Source organism: Pinus tabuliformis, chromosome J, assembly GCF_031772625.1.
Source record: "Pinus tabuliformis cultivar Carrire ecotype Pingquan chromosome J, CPIR1, whole genome shotgun sequence".
In the NCBI taxonomy this organism is placed as follows: domain Eukaryota; kingdom Viridiplantae; phylum Streptophyta; class Pinopsida; order Pinales; family Pinaceae; genus Pinus; species Pinus tabuliformis.
The window spans coordinates 139,224,371-139,243,217 of NC_142295.1; positions in this window are offsets into that span (position 1 = coordinate 139,224,371).

The window sequence follows — 18,847 nt, forward strand, 5'->3', positions numbered from 1 at the left end:
CTGCTCCGTTTTCCCTCTTTAGCATTTTTCTTTTTGCTTTACCCAGTCTAAGCTTCAGGATCTTTTGTAAACATGCTGCTTTTGTGCGCCTTTGACTCTGAGTTTTGGATGGCCTATTCACATCAGTATCTGTTGAGTGATACTCTGGAATCCACGGTCCTACTGCATGCGGCATTCGTTTGTGAAGGCATCTCCTCTCTGTTCTCCGAGTATTGACGCTTTCCCCTTTTCCTTAGATGTTTCCTGCACATTGCTTTATGTTAGCTGCTGTCTTACAGTTTACGCAAAGGAAAATAGTAATGATGAAAAGATTGATATGAAAGCTTTAAGCTCTAATGAATGCATAATCATGACACTCATAATGAACTGACTCTTCGAAAAACACAACACAATCCTTCTTGGATACTTTGGCGTACAATCATTAATTTCTTTTAAGGCGCGCACCCAATTTTGGTCTACAGACAGCTTTCCTTGAACACTGTGTCGAGGAAATTTTCCGATGAGTGATTTCTGCGACTCGCATCGCAGTGTCGAGGATTGCATCATCAAGATGTGTCATCGCAGGAATTGATGATCGCAAATCGCAGATCGCAATATCGCATATCACACTTTAATCATCCAATCATTGTGTGCTTCTTATGCGATGTTGCAATATGCGACGTCGCATATCAGCCGTCGGCGATTCCTTAAGTTTTTCATTTAAGAGCGCTTCACAATATAAGCGATGCGATGAATTTTGCGTCGCTTCTTCACAGCTTATTATGCGCATAAGAAAATGTCTTACTCTCTTCTCGCGATGCGATATAGCTTTAGGGAGTTAAAACACAAAAATTTTGATAAAATGTTTTTTTGGATTTTTTGTTAAGGGTCCCCATTTGCTTGGTGTTATTGCTAATACCAATCAAAGAGGGGGGTTGTTGGTGACCACAACAGGGGTCTAGGTGGAATAGGCAGGTGGTCACCAATATCCACCTGGATCATTGGATTAAAAATCAAATTATGCATCCAACGAGTGTTGCCACTCAAAATTGGAGTAAACCCATAGGGAGATAAGTTAAAAATATGCATTGAAAAAATACTTTTTTCTTTTTCCCCTCTAAAATTTGATGATGTAATCTAATGCTCTTTTATTATTTCCACTATTTTTTTATAATTTCCTTAGGAGGCCCATTTTAGACCTCTAAATTCACCAAATGCAACTCCCCTTGATCCCTGCTTGTGTAGAAGAACTATTCAGGAAATGGGGAGTAGTATTCATTAGAGAGACATCCTCCTTCAAGTGGCAAACACAATTGGATCCTCACTGCCACATACTATTTCACTAAGTGGGTAGAAGCAGTCTGAGCTAGGAATGCAACTTACACTATGGTAATGAAAATTTTGGAGGAAAATATCTTGGATAGGTTTGGTTGTCCTGTAAAGATTGTGACTGACAATGCCTAGGATTTTAAGTCTGTAAAGTTTAACACCTTTTGCTAGAAATTTAACCTCATAGTTGGCCATTCCACCACCTACTATCCTAAAGGAAATGGGCTGGATGAATCTTCCAACAAAAGGGTGGTGAGAATCTTGGAGAAGAGAATTGTAGAAGGCGAGAGGATCTAGGATTCTCAACTAAAGTTTTCACTACGAGAAAATAGGGTCACTCCAAAAATATCCACAAGCGAGTCGCCTTTCGAGTTAGTATATGGAAAATAAGTTGTATTCTCTATGCAACTTGCTATTCTGGTTGCGAAGATGATACAAGATGTTGAAGAAGAACCCAAATCCCTGACAAGAAGGATAAATCAAATAGTCGAGCTCCAGGAGACCAGGGAACAAGTAAGCCACATGTTAGAAAACTACTAGCAAAGAATGAAATCCTTGTTTGATATGAAAGCTAAATACAGGCCTCTCCAACTAGGGGATCTAGTTCTAAGATGGGATATGAGAAGAGAAGACAAAGGGAAACATGGTAAATTTGATCCCTTATGGTTTGGACCCTTCAAGGTTGCTGAGACTAAAGGAAACAATACTTTCATGCTGGAGAGCTTGGAGGGTGAAATACTTGAGCTGCTTGTAAATGGGCAATTCTTGAAACTTTATTTCCAACATTAAGAGGTTCAGTTTTGACCCATTGTACATATCGGTGAGCCATTATGAAATATCAACAATGCTTTCAGTTCTTTATATTTCTGTTTTTGTCTTTTATACATGAATAAAATGACTCCATGCCCAATAGATAGAGGGTTGCTAGTTTGTAGGTTATCAACACCTTGCCAGCAAGGCCCTGTCCCTAGGTGGAGCCAATATTCTCACCCTCTACATTATTTGTTTTTCAGTTGTCAAAAGGGTGCAATTTAGGAGGAAATGTTGCATCCATCTTCCAAGCCACATAAGCACTCTAAACTAAAATGGGCCCTCTCCACGGGAAATTTCTCACAAGCAACTTTCCAATGGTATATAGAACTCCCCATATGGACCCTAAAATCAAAAGTTAGAGTAGATCAAAGTTCCCCTTTCAAAAGCTGGAAAACAAAGGAAAATGCCTAAGTATAAACCTCATATCCCTTATATATGATTTTTTTAAAGTAGTGGTAGTGAAGGTTAAAGAAAATTAGTGATCTCTGATTGTCGATATCGATAATTGGAGATCAGATGTCCAAGGCATATGGTACATTGGAGCATATCGGTGATATCAAAGATCGACGATCGGAGCTTCATGGTAATATCAGTTATGAGGGCATATGACACATAGTAAATTGATGACCACATATCGGAGAATGTTGCAACATGCAAATGTTGTGAATCAGAGAAAGTTGTGATATCGCAAGTTCTGATAGTGTTAAAAATGCTGGGAAAAGTGACGATAGTGTTAAACCTCCGAGAAAGCACTGAAATAGGTTAATAAAGAAATTCATTACAAAACCAAGGTAGAATGAGCCCTTTTGTCTCTCCTCTAGGAAGCCATGTGGCTAAGCATCATTGGATATGATAAAAGAAACATGGCTATGCATGATTGGTTCTGATACAAGACACTTGGCAGTGCATCGATGGTTCCGAGAAGGGCTACATGGTGGTTGATGTCATCATGATGTGGCAATACAATGGACATGTGGAAGGCATATTCGACATTTTCAGCAGTCATATGAAGCCAAAAAAGGGTGACACGTGTCACCACTCATAAGTTGACACGCGTCAATGATGATGTCACACATTGGAGATCAGGGATTGGAGGTTGTAGTTTGTTGTGCATCAAAGTGGAATCATCAATTGAAAACCTCTGATAAGGGGGCTCCGATATCGGGGTTGGCTTATGGTCACGGGAAGAGTTGAGGAACAAAGAGCTAAGAAGAAAAAGGTGATCAACATTCAGCGATCGTAAATTCTTGATCCAAATGGATCTTACAAAACCCTGTAAGTCTTCAAAATCAAAACAGTATGTAATACCTTAATAATTTTCTAAGATCTCATTATCAGATCAAGTGTTATCAGAGCTTTAGGTTCGCTAAGGTTAGACAAGCTTGTGCTGGATTGTTGAATGCTAACTAGGTCAAAGCTCAAATTAGGAGAAGGAGAACTAGTCGAGACTAACCCAGAAGTTGGAAGAGTATATCCTAGGAGGAAAATGGTAGAAAAAATTCCCTTAGAATCAAACTTTCAGTTCATGGATAGTTTCATGACCAAGAGAGCCATGGTAGAAGAGATGTATCGAGAATTTAGGAAAGGTCGAGGTGAAGATACTTCAACCTCCAAACAAGACAAAGGAATAGAGGAACTTATTCTAGATGGTCATTTAGAAGGAAAATGGAAAGGGAAAGAGCCTGCTCTATCAACACCTCCTTCTAGCTCTTTGATTAAATTTGATGTAAAATCTGATTTGCCAATATATGATGGAGAATTAAATGCATAAAAGCTAGATAACTCGATTATACAGATTGATGTATATTGTAGGGTGAAGAACATCAATTCAAAAAGGAGAAAGATTCAACTGGCCAGTCTTCGCCTTGGAGGAACTGTCTACTGTGGTGAGAAGGCAGAACAAAAGCTGATTTGAAGAAGCATGGTAAAATTCTTTCTACCTGGAGTGAATTTGTTTCTGACATTAAAAAGCAATTCTATCCACTAGCTTATATGTAGCAAGCCATGTTGAGTGGGAAAACTCTTTGTTAATTAAAGGGGCAAAGTGTATAGAGCTATGCCTAGGAATTTAGAAAAAGAGCTTTAATTCTAGGCATTTCTTTTAGACTCACCTGAAACTTTGCTGAAGTATATAGGTGGTCTACATAGCTATCTGAGGCACACGATTCTCATGTTTAACCCTACTAGCATATATGAGGTCTCAGTTCAGGCTACACATCTGGAGGCTAGAGGCAAGAATGTGAACCCAGAGATTGGGGGATCATCAAAACCCACTGCAAGAAAGAACAAGGAAAAGAGGAAGAAGAAATGGAAAGAGAGGAAGGAAAATGTTGTACAGAATGGACATGGTGATGAACATTGATGGTCTTTGCATCTAGAGCTGAAACCCAAGAAGTTCAATGGCAAGAAAAAGAATATTGTTGCTGTTATTCAAAAAGATTTGGTGTTAGACTTAGGTGCTGAAAAACAATCACAGATATAGGTATAAAAGGTAAAAATACTGAAGCATCTACTAGTAATTCTACACAATCTAATGATAATGAAGAAAATTAGAGGAAAAGGCATGAGCTTTTTCATATTAGAGTGATTTCCAAGCATCAAAAGATTGCTCCTTTATTTGATAGTGGTTCACAAGTAAACTTGATTTCTGAAGCAATTGTAAAGAAGTTGGGACTACTAACCGCACCTCACAAGAAGCCATATCCATTAGGTTGGGTATGTGATAAAGCAAAGCTACAAGTGACTAGACAATGTAAAATTAGGTTTGCTTTTGGTTCATCATTTGTAGATGAGGTTTAGTTAGATATGGTTCCCTTGGATATATGTGGTATTGTTTCAGGAAATCCTTACTTGTATGGTAGAAAAGCTATTTTCTATAGAGCCGAAAATAAGTATCAACTCACAAAAGATGGAATATCATATGTTGTAAGAGCTCATCAACTCAAAAATAACTACATTCTCATAAACTCATGCGAGATGAAAAACATTGTAGATTTGTGCAAGTTGTTGTCGTGCAGATTGGCACGACAACGCTCAAACCGGGGGCTGTCACTCTGATCCCCGATCCCTCCATTTAATCCTGTCTCCCACGGCTAAGGGGGGTAGTCCCTGAGAGATGACGAGACCAACTGTTGACCAGTTGGTTGGGAGACACGAGACACGATATGAAAAGCACTAGATGGATTCGATTAATTTAGCAGACCAGTGCCTTCAGAGATTGTCATTAAAATGATTACTTGTTAAATGATATAAAAATATGGACCATGAACAGCAATCATCTATCATCAGCTAAATCACAATGCTCTTAGAATGACCAAAACGATATCCACCAATTGAGAATTTTCAAAAAATGAATGCTTTAAACCGCCACGAATCATAAACCATTAACTAGATATCAATTTCGCATCTCGACTTGAAAATTTAGATCTCAGTATGAAAGATATGACAATTCCCGAAAATAACTGGATCTAAAAAAAATTTCCACATATATATATATATATATATATATATATATATATATATATATATATATATATATATATATATATATATATATATTTTAAACTAAAAAAAGCAAAATTCTAAATCTAAACCTAAAACCCTAAAAAACTCATTAAAAAAAATAATTTTTTTATTTTTTATATTAAAACTAAAAAATCTAAACTATGAAAATTTAAAACTATATTAAAATCTAAATAAAACCTAACTAAAACAAATCAAAATCCTACCAAAACAAAATTTGATTTTAACCAAGCCTAAAAATAGAAATTTTATTTCTTTTTATTTTAAAACCAAGTCAAAAATCTAATTTAAAATCTAATTTAAATATAAATCTAAACAAAAAATTCTAACCAAACCTAAGACTACGGATCTTCTATATGCATATATACCCCTTTTTTTTTTTTTTTTTGATTTTTTTATAAAAATGAAAATTTAAAAAAAAAATCTAAAATTTACAAATCTTAAAATCTAAAATAATATAAACTTACCAAAATCTAACTCTAAATTAAAATTAAAATCAAAACTTAAAATGATTAAAATCTAATTATAACGTAACAAAATCGTAAAATCTAAAATTCTAAGTGAAGGAAACACAATTTTTTTTTAATCCTAATGAAGCGTAAAACATAACTACGCATTAAAAAAAAGTCTAACGAAAGTGCCGCCTAAAGTTTTCGTTTTGATGCTTACCCTCTGCGGCGATGAACCTATTTACCTACGGCGAATACTCTGTTACGGTACTCACTGAAGCATACTGGAAATACGCATGACCTTTTGGGTTCCGATTTCGTTTGCCATAATGGAAAAACCAGGAGAATACGCCAACATGTTTGATGATTCAATTACAGTCGACGCAGAAAGTGTATGGGCAAAATGAAACTCACTCTTCCCTCGTTGTTGTGCAGGCATCCGACAGCAGTAAGAAACCACAGCTTTCTTCTTTCCAAGCCGACGCTTAATAAACAAAAACGCCTTCCTCAATACTCAGAATAATGACACGCAGATTTCCAGGAGTGATTTCCTAAGCCGATGGTGAACATAGCAAGCAAAAACGTTTTCTGAGCCTCCCACACAAGAAATCGTACGTTGATAACTCGCTGAATACTGTGGTGGATGGTACAGCTTAAATGAAGTGATGCCCAGCACATAAACTTCAGTTTCAGATCAGAATGCGTGAGACATACTGAAAAATCGATCGTTGTGCGGCCCTTCCACCAAAATTAGACCATTTCTTTCAGAAACATCATTCCTGCGCGTAAGCGGATACACGATGATGACACTTGATAAATCTGAGACTTAATTTTTAACTGGCCTGCAAGTGTTGGTGGGGGAAAAGTAAAGAAAGATGGCCACGATTTTAAGCAGAGGAATGCTATAATCCGGGCAGCCGCACACTCCTGAAAATCTGATCTTTATGAAAACCCTGCACACAAAAAAAAAAACAAAACCCTAATGAAAACTGTAAAAAAAATTTGAAACCCTAAGACAGCTGATAAATTTACAAATGTGGCCCGTTACAGCCAGATTTAGCAGTAAGCACAGAAAATATTTTAAGAATAAAAATTTGAGGTTTTCACTGTGAAGAACTTCAGAAAAATATCTCATGCAAATCAAATAAATAAACCGAATGATAGACCCAGGATCAAATCCAACTGGGCTCAGCAAAAAATGCTTGCGGGAGTTGGCTGGTTCAGTCGAGAACTTCCTCGAATGCCCACAAAACTTCCTTCAATGATGTTTTCTGCACAGCTCAAAACAACTGTCAATAAAGAGGGCAAAAATGCCGCTAGATCTCAAACAGTAATGGAGATACCTGCCATTACTTCAGAAACCCTAACAGCACTCAAACCCCAGCAAGTGAACAAGATACCTGTGCTCACAATACTCTACAAAAAAGCTATTATTAATGGCTGAAAAGAAAATATGCATAAAATTTAAACAATCTCACAGCATTTCAAGAGAGTAACACCAGCAAGATATGGACCCCAAAGTCTTCTTTTATTAACCAGAAACAGATTTAGAAGAGAGCTTCTTCAGTATCAGACTCACTGATCGAATGATCTGAAATGACCCCTAGCACCCTATTTAAAGGAAATGATCCCAACGGCTAGTTCGAGTGATCCACGTAGAAATGATCTCGACCGTTGATGAGGATCAAGACATCTCTTGATCTCATCCGTAGATTTATTCACTTAAAATATTATTATTTTATTAGTTAGGGTTTTTGCTTTATTTTCTTTATTTTTTATTATTTTTTTATTTATTTCATTTTTTAATTTTATTATTTTATTAGTTTTAAAATGGATCATCGAACTAAGCCTTCGGAAACATCACCTAGGACCTAGGACTTAGGACTCATGAGGGGATTTAAAACATTTCTCGACCCTCAAGACACATTTCATGATGACTTTTACAAATTTACATCTTAAGGGGGAAAACCCCTTTAACAAGACCCTCACAAAACACCCAGTTTCTGCGACACAACTATAATCTAGCAGATTAACACACTAGGATTCTCCTAAAGTTCTAATGAAAAAATGCATCTCGGCTTTGGGGTCAGGTTTGAAGGAAAACTCTGCCGATCATGGATCGGTGAGACGAAAAACCTTCCGGGACGTAGATTACCATTAGAAAGTTAGGTCCACCTAGGGAATTTTACATACACGACTCATATCTGCTAAGATTATTTACAATTAATACATGCAGACTGGGTTTACAATGAAAAATGATCAAGTTGCTGATGATTACAGGATGGCATGGACATGCTGATCAGGTGCTGCCCCTTTTTGCAAAGAAAAGGGGGGTGTACTGCATGGGTAGTTGACCAGTAGAGGTCAACATCTGGCTCTACTTGGGGACACGTTGCTGCTTGCAGGAATGTGAGAATCCAGAATCTGCATCCATACAACACAAAAATAAGTAGCATCCATCCAAAAAATCATCATATACATTAAGCACAGGAAAAGATAAAAGCTCTTCATTTATTAACTATCTAATAACATGAAAAGTAAATCTAATCCTAAAACAGAAATTAAATGCTGAAAAGACAAGGAGTAGAGTTAGAAATACAATACAAAAAATGCCCCACGACATCAGATGTGTTCAATATAGTGCATACTGAGCATTTGCCTGCTTTCAGGCAAATCTGTCGGCTGCTTGTCGGATGTGCCATGTCCAATTTGCATATGGTAGGACTTTTTCCTATCTGAAAATCAAGCTGCTCGCGGCCGTCTGATGAGTCAAATCTTCTTCTTATTTTCTTTCTCTTGCGCTTTTTCTTTCTGGCTGGTCGAATTACTGATGACCTGGTACTTTCTGTTTCAAAACTATCAGATGAAGTATGTAAGATATGCGTGTCATGTCTGTCTTGCATCTGATCTTTATCATTCTTAAGTCTGTCTGGATCACCTTCAATTAACCATCTCTTAATCGAACCAATGACCTCCTCATAATAAGATGGAGCTTGTTGCAGCAAATGAGAAGGCTCCTGATCTATTAATGTTTGGTGGTTTCTCTTATCCTCTGCCAGTTGCTGAAACCTTTGAACTTGTATTTTAATGGCATCCATCTGACTAGAGTGTTCAACCTTTGTATCACTGATTTGTCTGGCATGGTGTTCTTGCATGTCTTTTATTACTTTAACATTCTCTTCCTTTATGTCCATCAAGCAATGCTGCATGGTGCTTATTTCTTCTTCATGATTTGATTGCATGGTGGCCAACTGATTATTATGATTGAACGTCATGATAGTCATTTCTTCATCCATAGTCAATAACTTGTTTTGCATAGAATCAATTTCCTTATCATGATCAGCTTTCATGGTCACCATATTTTCCTCTAATCCTGACAGCTTGCTATGCATGATTCTAATTTCTGTTTCATAATTAGTTTTTATGGCCTCAATTTCCTTAGCATGCTGATTTTGCGTGACTTCAATCTCCCTATTATGTTTTTCCAGGTGGGTGCATAAAGTTTTCACATCATTGACATAATTATTTTGATTGATTTCCATATTTCTTACCAACATCATTAGATCTCGTAAAATTTGTTTTTTCTCTTCCCTTTCATTGTCATTTGTCCCTGATTTTTCACTATCATGAGCTTGATCTGCAATATTTTCGGTGGAAGACACATTCTGATATGAAGATTCATCTTTCTGTTGCACAATTTTAGAAGGCAAGCTGTTTGGATTATCATATCTATCTTTAAAAGCATTGAGAATGTCTTGTAAAGAAGTGAAAAAATCATTAGGAAAATTATTAAACCAATTCAAGGCATCACCCTCTAAAGAATGGAAAAATAGACGCATCTTGAAATCTTCATTATTATATTGAGGAAATCTACAATATAAGATCATTACACAAGTAAACATGTTTAAATGCTGTTTAACAGTGACCGAATCACCACCCGAGAACTTAAATAATTTACCAACGGCCTCTTTCGGAAGATCATGGAGATTATCAGTAAAATGACATGGTTTAAATGAATAATCCATGATGAACAATAAGGGATCAAATGGATGATAGAAAGAGATTTCTGCTCAAGAAAATTAAGAGATGAGAGAAGTGGAGTCGCCACTTGAACAATGAATCTGATTCTAGGACCCAAAAAGTAACCACAAGCAGATATGAGGAAAGCTTCTTGTCTGGGAAAAATGAGAAAATGGAGTCGCCACCCAAACACGAAACAAACCCAAGAGATGCTGCTGATATGATGAAAGGCAATAAAAGATCAAATGATAACCCCCAAAGGTTGAATCTGCCAGCTCAAATGAGAGATGAGAAAGATGAGAAGATGAATGTCGATGAAACTCCAGGAACAGAAAAACTCTGTCCCCGGCAACGGCGCCAAAAAATGTTGGCGTTGCCGGCTCAAACGAATGATAGACAGATGAACGATGAATAATGAAAAGATGTTGAAACACCAAGGACAGAAAAACTCTATCCCCGGCAACGGCGCCAAAAAATGTTGTCGCGCAGATTGGCACGACAACGCTTAGACCGGGGGCTGTCACTCTGATCCCCGATCCCTCCGTTTAAGCCTGTCTCCCGCGGCTAAGGGGGGTAGTCCCTGAGAGATGACGAGACCAACTGTCGACCAGTTGGTTGGGAGACACGAGACACGATATGAAAAGCACTAGATGGATTTGATTAATTTAGCAGACCAGTGCCTTAAGAGATTGTGGTTAAAATGATTACTTGTTAAATGATATAAAAATATGGACCATGAACAGCAATCATCTATCATCAGCTAAATCACAATGCTCTTAGAATGACCAAAACGATATCCAGCAATTGAGAATTTTCAAAAAATGAATGCTTTAAACCGCCACGAATCATAAACCATTAACCAGATATCAATTTCGCATCTCGACTTGAAAATTTAGATCTCAGCATGAAAGATATGACAATTCCCGAAAATAACTGGATCTAAAAAAAATTTCCACAAAATTTTTATATTTTTTCGATTTTTTTTTTTTTTTTTTAAACTAAAAAAAGCAAAATTCTAAATCTAAACCTAAAACCCTAAAAAACTCATTAAAAAAATATTTTTTTTATTTTTTATATTAAAACAAAAAAATCTAAACTATGAAAATTTAAAACTATATTAAAATCTAAATAAAACCTAACTAAAACAAATCAAAATCCTACCAAAACAAAATTTGATTTTAACCAAGCCTAAAAATAGAAATTTTATTTCTTTTTATTTTAAAACCAAGTCAAAAATCTAATTTAAAATCTAATTTAAATATAAATCTAAACAAAAAATTCTAACCAAACCTAAGACTACGGATCTTCTATATGCATATATACCCCTTTTTTTTTTTTTTTTTTTTTTTGATTTTTTTTATAAAAATGAAAATTTAAAAAAAAAATCTAAAATTTACAAATCTTAAAGTCTATAATAAAGTAAACTTACCAAAATCTAACTCTAAATTAAAATTAAAATCAAAACTTAAAATGATTAAAATCTAATTATAACGTAACAAAATCGTAAAATCTAAAATTCTAAGTGAAGGAAACACAAAAATTTTTAATCCTAATGAAACGTAAAACATAACTACGCATTAAAAAAAAGTCTAACGAAAGTGCCGCCTAAAGTTTTCGTTTTGATGCTTACCTTCTGCGGCAATGAACCTATTTACCTGCGGCGAATACTCTGGTACGGTACTCACTGAAGCATACTGGGAATACGCATGACCTTTTGGGTTCCGATTTCGTTTGCCATAATGGAAAAACCAGGAGAAATACGCCAACAGGTTTGATGATTCAATTACAGTCGACGCAGAAAGTGTATGGGCAAAATAAACTCACATTTTCCCTCGTTGTTGTGCAGGCATCTGACAGCAGTAAGAAACCACAACTTTCTTCTTTCCAAGCCGACGCTTGATAAACGAAAACGCCTTCCTCAATACTCAGAATAATGACACGCAGATTTCCAGGAGTGATTTCCTAAGCCGATGGTGAACATCGCAAGCAAAAACGTTTTCTGAGCCTCCCACACAAGAAATCGTACGTTGATAACTCGTTGAATACTGTGGTGGATGGTACAGCTTAAATGAAGTGATGCCCAGCACATAAACTTCAGGTTCAGATCAGAATGCATGAGACATACTGAAAAATCGATCGTTGTGCGGCCCTTCCACCAAAATTACGCTGTTTCTTTCAGAACCATCCTTCCTGCACATGGGTGGATACACGATGATAGCCGACACTTGATAAATCTGAGACTTAATTTTCAACTGGCCTGCAAGTGTTGGTGGGGGAAAAGTAAAGAAAGATTTAGCAGTAAGCACAGAAAATATTTTAAGAATAAAAATTTGAGGTTTTCACTGTGAAGAACTTCAGAAAAATATCTCATGCAAATCAAATAAATAAACCGAATGATAGACCCAGGATCAAATCCAACTGGGCTCCACTGAGAACTTCCCCGAACACCCACAAAACTTCCTTCAATGATGTTTTCTGCACAACTCAAAACAATTGTCAATAAAGAGGGCAAAAATGCCGCTAGATCTCATACAGTAATGGAGATACCTGCCATTACTTCAGAAACCCTAACAGCACTCAAACCCGAGCAAGTGAACAAGATACCTGTGCTCACAATACTCTACAAAAAAGCTATTATTAACGGCTGAAAATAAAATATGCATAAAATTTAAACAATCTCACAGCATTTCAAGAGAGTAACACCAGCAAGATATGGACCCCAAAGTCTTCTTTTATTAACCAGAAACAGATTTACAAGAGAGCTTCTTCAGTATCAGACTCACAGACCGAATGATCTGAAATGACCCCTAGCACCCTATTTAAAGGAAATGATCCCAACGGCTAGTTCAAGTGATCCACGTAGAAATGATCTCGACCGTTGATGAGGATCAAGACATCTCTTGATCTCATCCGTTGATTTATTCACTTAAAATATTATTATTTTATTAGTTAGGGTTTTTGCTTTATTTAATTATTTTTTTATTATTTTTTTATTTATTTCATTTTTTAATTTTTTAATTTTATTATTTTATTATTTTTAAAATGGATCATCGAACTAAGCCTTCGGAAACATCACCTAGGACCTAGGACTTAGGACTCATGAGGGGATTTAAAACATTTCTCGACCCTCAAGACACATTTCATGATGACTTTTACAAATTTACATCTTAAGGGGGAAAACCCCTTTAACAAGACCCTCACAAAACACCCAGTTTCTGCGACACAACTATAATCTAGCAGATTAACACACTAGGATTCTCCTAAAGTTCTAATGAAAAAATGCATCCCGGCTTTGGGGTTAGGTTTGAAGGAAAACTCTGCCGATCATGGATCGGTGAGACGAAAAACCTTCCAGGACGTAGATTACCATTAGAAAGTTAGGTCCACCTAGGGAATTTTACATACACGACTCATATCTGCTAAGATTATTTACAATTAATACATGCAGACTGGGTTTACAATGAAAAATGATCAAGTTGCTGATGATTGCAGGATGGCACGGACATGCTGATCAGGTGCTGCCCCTTTTTGCAAAGAAAAGGCGGGTGTACTGCATGGGTAGTTGACCAGTAGAGGTCAACATCTGCGCGACAACACAAGTAATTTTTACTAATGCTTGTAAAGGAAAAGACCCCTGATAAAGCTAATGCATTTGAAGGCTGTGATGCTAGATAGAAAGCTGATTTAGAAAAAGTTGTTTAAGAATATGATATCCTATTTCAAGAACCTAAAGGTCTGCCACCGAAAAGTGAAATTGTACATGATATTCATTCGCAGTAAGATGCTCCATTGCCTAACATCAGAATGTACATGTTATTCACTTTAGAGAATGCAAAGATCAAGAAGCAGGTACAAGAGCTACTTGAGAGAGGGTTCATAAGGCCAAGCACATCACCATGTGGGTATCCAATCGTGTTGGCGAGAAAGAAAGATGGTTCATGGAGGATGTGCATTGATTACAAAGAACTGAATAAAATAACGATCAAGAATCGTTATCCTCTTCCTCGCATAGATGATCTATTAGATTAGTTGAAAGAATTTTTTTACTTTTTTAAGTTGGACTTGCGTAGTAGCTACCTTCAAGTCAGAGTTGTATAACAAGATGCATGGAAGACTGCTTTTAGAAAGAATCAAGGGTTGTATGCATGGCTAGTTATGTCTTTTGGCTTAACTCATTCTCCTGCCACTTTAATGAGAGTTATGAATGATGTACTCTGACCTTTTATTGATGATTTTGTAATTGTATATTTATATGATATTATTGTTTTCAGTAAAACATGGGAAGAAAATTTGAAGCATATAAAGCAGACTCTAGATGTTTTGAGAAAAGAAAATCTCTATGTTAAATTATCAAAATGTGAATTTGGCAAAACATCTTTGAATTATTTGGGTCATATTGTAGGGGGTGGTGAATTGAAGATATAGCCCTCTAAGTTTGAAGTCATTATGAACTGGCCTAAACTCAAGTTTGCTACAGAAGTTAGGAGGAGCGGCACAATATTGGAGAAAGTTTATTGCTAAGTTTTCCTTCATTGCAGCTCCCTTACATGTTTTAACAAGATTGAACAAGGTGTTTTAGTGGGGAGGAAAATAGTAGAAAGCCTTCAACACCTTGAAAGAAAAGAATAGTACAACACCAGTACTAACATTACCAGATCTTCAAAGACCATTTGAGATTGAAATAGATGTTGGTGATCTTCAAAGACCATGGGAGAAATGTTGATGCAACATCGTAAACCCATATGTTATCATTCTGAGACATTTAATTATGTAGTAGTTAATTATCCCACATATGATAAAAAATTATATGCATTAGTGCAGAGTGTGAAAAAGTGGAAACATTACTTAATGGGCAAATAAACAATTATACATATTAATCATCAACCACTTCAATATTTACACTGGCAAACTAAGTTGTAGCAATCAAGACACTATAAGTGGATGGGTTTTCTACAGCAGTTTCATCTAGTCATCATATATAAGAAGGGCATACACAATAAAGTTGCAGATATGTTGTTTAGACCAATCATAAATGCATCTACTATACTTGAGTATAATTCAGTGTTGCATGAAAGCTACACTGAACAATATGCTCAAGATGTAGATTTTAAAGATGTCTATGCAACTTTAAGTCATGGAAAACAAGTAGAAGAATTGGATTATCATGTTAAGGAACAACTCTTGTATCATTTGGGAAATTTATGCATTCCTCAAACTGAAAGAGTTAATATAATCCGAGAAGCACACACTTCTCTAATATTAGGTCATTTTGGTGTAAGTAAAATAGTTGCACAGCCGGAAAGATTCTGCTATAGGCCAAGAATGCATGAAACAGTTTCTAGATATATTAAAGGGTGTACAATGTGTGCTAAAAGCAAGCCCAACAATAGAAAACTAGGCTTGTACACTCCACTTCCAGTTCCTTCTCATCCTTGGGAAAGTGTTACCATGGACTTTGTTGGGGGACTGCCAAAATCTAGAAAAGGTCATGACTGTTTATATGTTATTATGGATAGGTTTAGCAAGATGTGTATTTTAATACCTTGTAACAAGTAGATTATAGCTGAACAAACAACAAAGTTGTTCTTTTAGCATGTCTGAGTGCATTTTGGGTTACCCACTTCCATAGTATCTGATCGAGATTCCCGATTTGTTGGGAAGTTTTGGTCAATTCTTTGGGAGTTGATGGACACCAGACTGAAGAAGAGCACAACCTTTCATCGACAAACAGATGAAAAAATAGAGGTAATCAACATGACAGTGATCCAGTTGCTCAGGGGCTATTCGAGCAAGTATCCCAAGCTTTGGGATGAACATTTGTGTTATGTGCAACATGCTTACAACAATGCTAAGCATTCTTCTACGCAAAGATTTCCTTTTGAGACTTGTTTTGGTTTTATACCAAGGTCTCCCTTGGATTTTGTCTTTAGTAAAGACATAACAATTGATGCACACAGTGATGTGGACAAAGCAACTAAGTTCATTAAAAAAATCCAAGAAATTCACCAGGAAATGTAGGAACAACTGGAAAAGAGCCAAGCCAAATACAAACAAGTCATGATAAACATCAAATTGAACATAGCTTCAAAGTTGGTAATCAAGTCTAGTTGTACATCAGCAAAGACAGAATGCAAGGTGAAGGAAAGAAGCTGAAGCCACTAAGGTATGGGCTTTCAAGATACTTGAGAGAATTGGTGAGAATGATTTTCGCCTTGATTTTCTAGCTTACATGCACATCTATTCAATAATTAATGCAAAGAACTTAAGACTATTTGAACCTTTATTGATAGAAGATCCCAAAGAGAAAAGTCAGTTGCCTTCTATTAATGATCTGTTGCCTGAATATCTCAATGAGTTGTAGGAAGATACAGTTCTGGACATGAAGGTGAGAACTTCGCGCAGAGGGGATGTTGAGTACATCAGAATTGGACTCAAAGGTTCAAAACCAAGCAGTGCAAGATGGATAGAGAGTGGCTAGGTGAGGAAGTTGTATCCTCACTTGATTGATGCTTCAAAACCAACTTTTGGTGGTCCAAAAGCCTTTTCAGTGGGAAGGCGTGATCCAAATGGATCCTAGAAAACCCTCTAAGTCTTCAAAATCAAAACAATCACAAAAGGATGAACTTTTCAAAAAGTCGGAAAACACTATCGACAACCAAAAACATGAAGAAATAGTGGAAAACAGAGTGTCGGCGGTTTAACACTACTTTTCATGAGAGTCGTGAGATCTAGCCGATCAACCGTCCAGATCCGATCGACATATCGCAAATCCGCGGAGTCCATCAGGAGGCTATCGAAGAATTCCACTTAAAACATTGCGACAATGTTTAGCACAGTCAATAGGGACCATCGATCAAGCACGGAAATTGACGACCCAAGTTGACTCATGATATCGCATTGGAGAAATACATGGAAGCACTTACCAACGACCCGGGGCTCATGCGGTATGTGATTGCAACAAGTCGCATCACAAAGTCGCATCGGAGCTACACAGAGGAGTGGGGACATGTACATATATGTGATACGATAAGCCAGACCCGACAAGGCTACAGGAGATATTGGATATATTTTGAGATCTGTAAGAAACGACTTTTTCTATGTAAAGTTGTGTTTTCATAAATAAATGAAAACCGAGGGAAACATGATTTGGGCGATGATGCCAGACCCGAAAGGGCTTATTAATGCTGTTACATATGATTTCAAGTCCAATATAAGCAGGATTTCATATTTTAATGTATTTTTAAATAGAAAGGCAAATCACGATACAGGCAGGATTTCGGGAGGACCAAAGGTAGTAAGTAGTTTGGGTCGGACTCTACCCAAGCCCACACACTGGCTGCCATGTGTCTAGGCTAAGTAGAGAGAAAACCACCCTTATCGGGTGATTAACCCCCATACGAGAGAGCCGTCCAAAATAAACCATAACTGTTGGCTCTGGATCTCCCAGATCAACAGTGGAGATGTGATGTTTATATAAAGGTAGATCTGATAGGAGTTATTTGGCAGAATTTTACACTTTTGAATGTATTTCTCTATGTAAAATAAGAATGGTTATTTCGAGGATTTCAAAGGCCCGATGACCCATTCCATTACAGAACAGGTGGCCACCATCCCTGAAAGCGTTTAGCAATGATTGTTAATGCTTAGAGGGAGATCTGAGTGGACAGAGGTCAAGAAGCTAGAAAGCCGAGAAGGTGAAATGAACAGATAGCACTGATTGGCTTTAAAGTGACTGATTGGCAGAAAATAGGGCAATCAATGCAGAGGCAGAGCAAAGACAAAGATAGAGAGTGATAGAGAGATTTTGTGTACTCAGAGAGGCTTCATGGGTTCAAGCAAAACTCTTGCTGTTGTATCTGTTACGTGTTGAGTCTCAAATTGAGCTCATACTTTTGTAAAACTCTATTCTAAAGACATAATAGAGATGCCACCACTGAAGGTTGGACCAGGAGACGTAGCCCAGGAGTTTTGGGTGAAATCTATATTAAACGTGTTGTGTTTATGTGTGTTGTCTATTATGTTTATTTAACTACTTCATTGTCTATGTATTTTGCAATCTTATCGATCCATTACACAAAGTAACATAGGCATATCCATGCACATGAGTCTGTAATACCTTAATAATTGTCTAAGATCTCATTATCATATCAATTCTTGAGGGTGCAACCAAAGGCAATGCTATGAAATCTCCAATTGCAATATCCTGGTACCATGGGCCCAAGGCGATGCGAACATGTGGCATAAGGAGGGTCGCATTGATATATGTGCCTTATGTATCAAAACCAATGGTTAGGTGGAGTCATTGATAAAAGCTTTTATAAAGTAGAGAAAGATTGTTAAATTTTTTATGTGTTAAAACTTTTACGTTGCCCTCCCTCATTCCCTCTACACATGGATTGGGCCACGTCATGTGTTGCAATCACAATTTTTGGGAGTGTGAAACCGAAGACAATGTTGCTAAATCCATGATCTCTGAACTTCGATATTCTAAAGGTGTCCTAGGCACATAAGTGTGTGGTCCTATGTGTTACACATGGGGACTGTTAGTAATGTAATGATTCAAAGAATCGACCCCCCATCCCCACTAAAGGGATTTAAGCTCCTAAAGTCTTGGGCCCTAAGTCCCGAGGCCTCTATCATATAGTTTCCACTGAAGCCCCAGGGCTAATCGAAGATTAGTGTTCACAGTTTTGTTTAGTTTGTTTATCTTGAAATCTCTGATCTTTGAGTTCCAA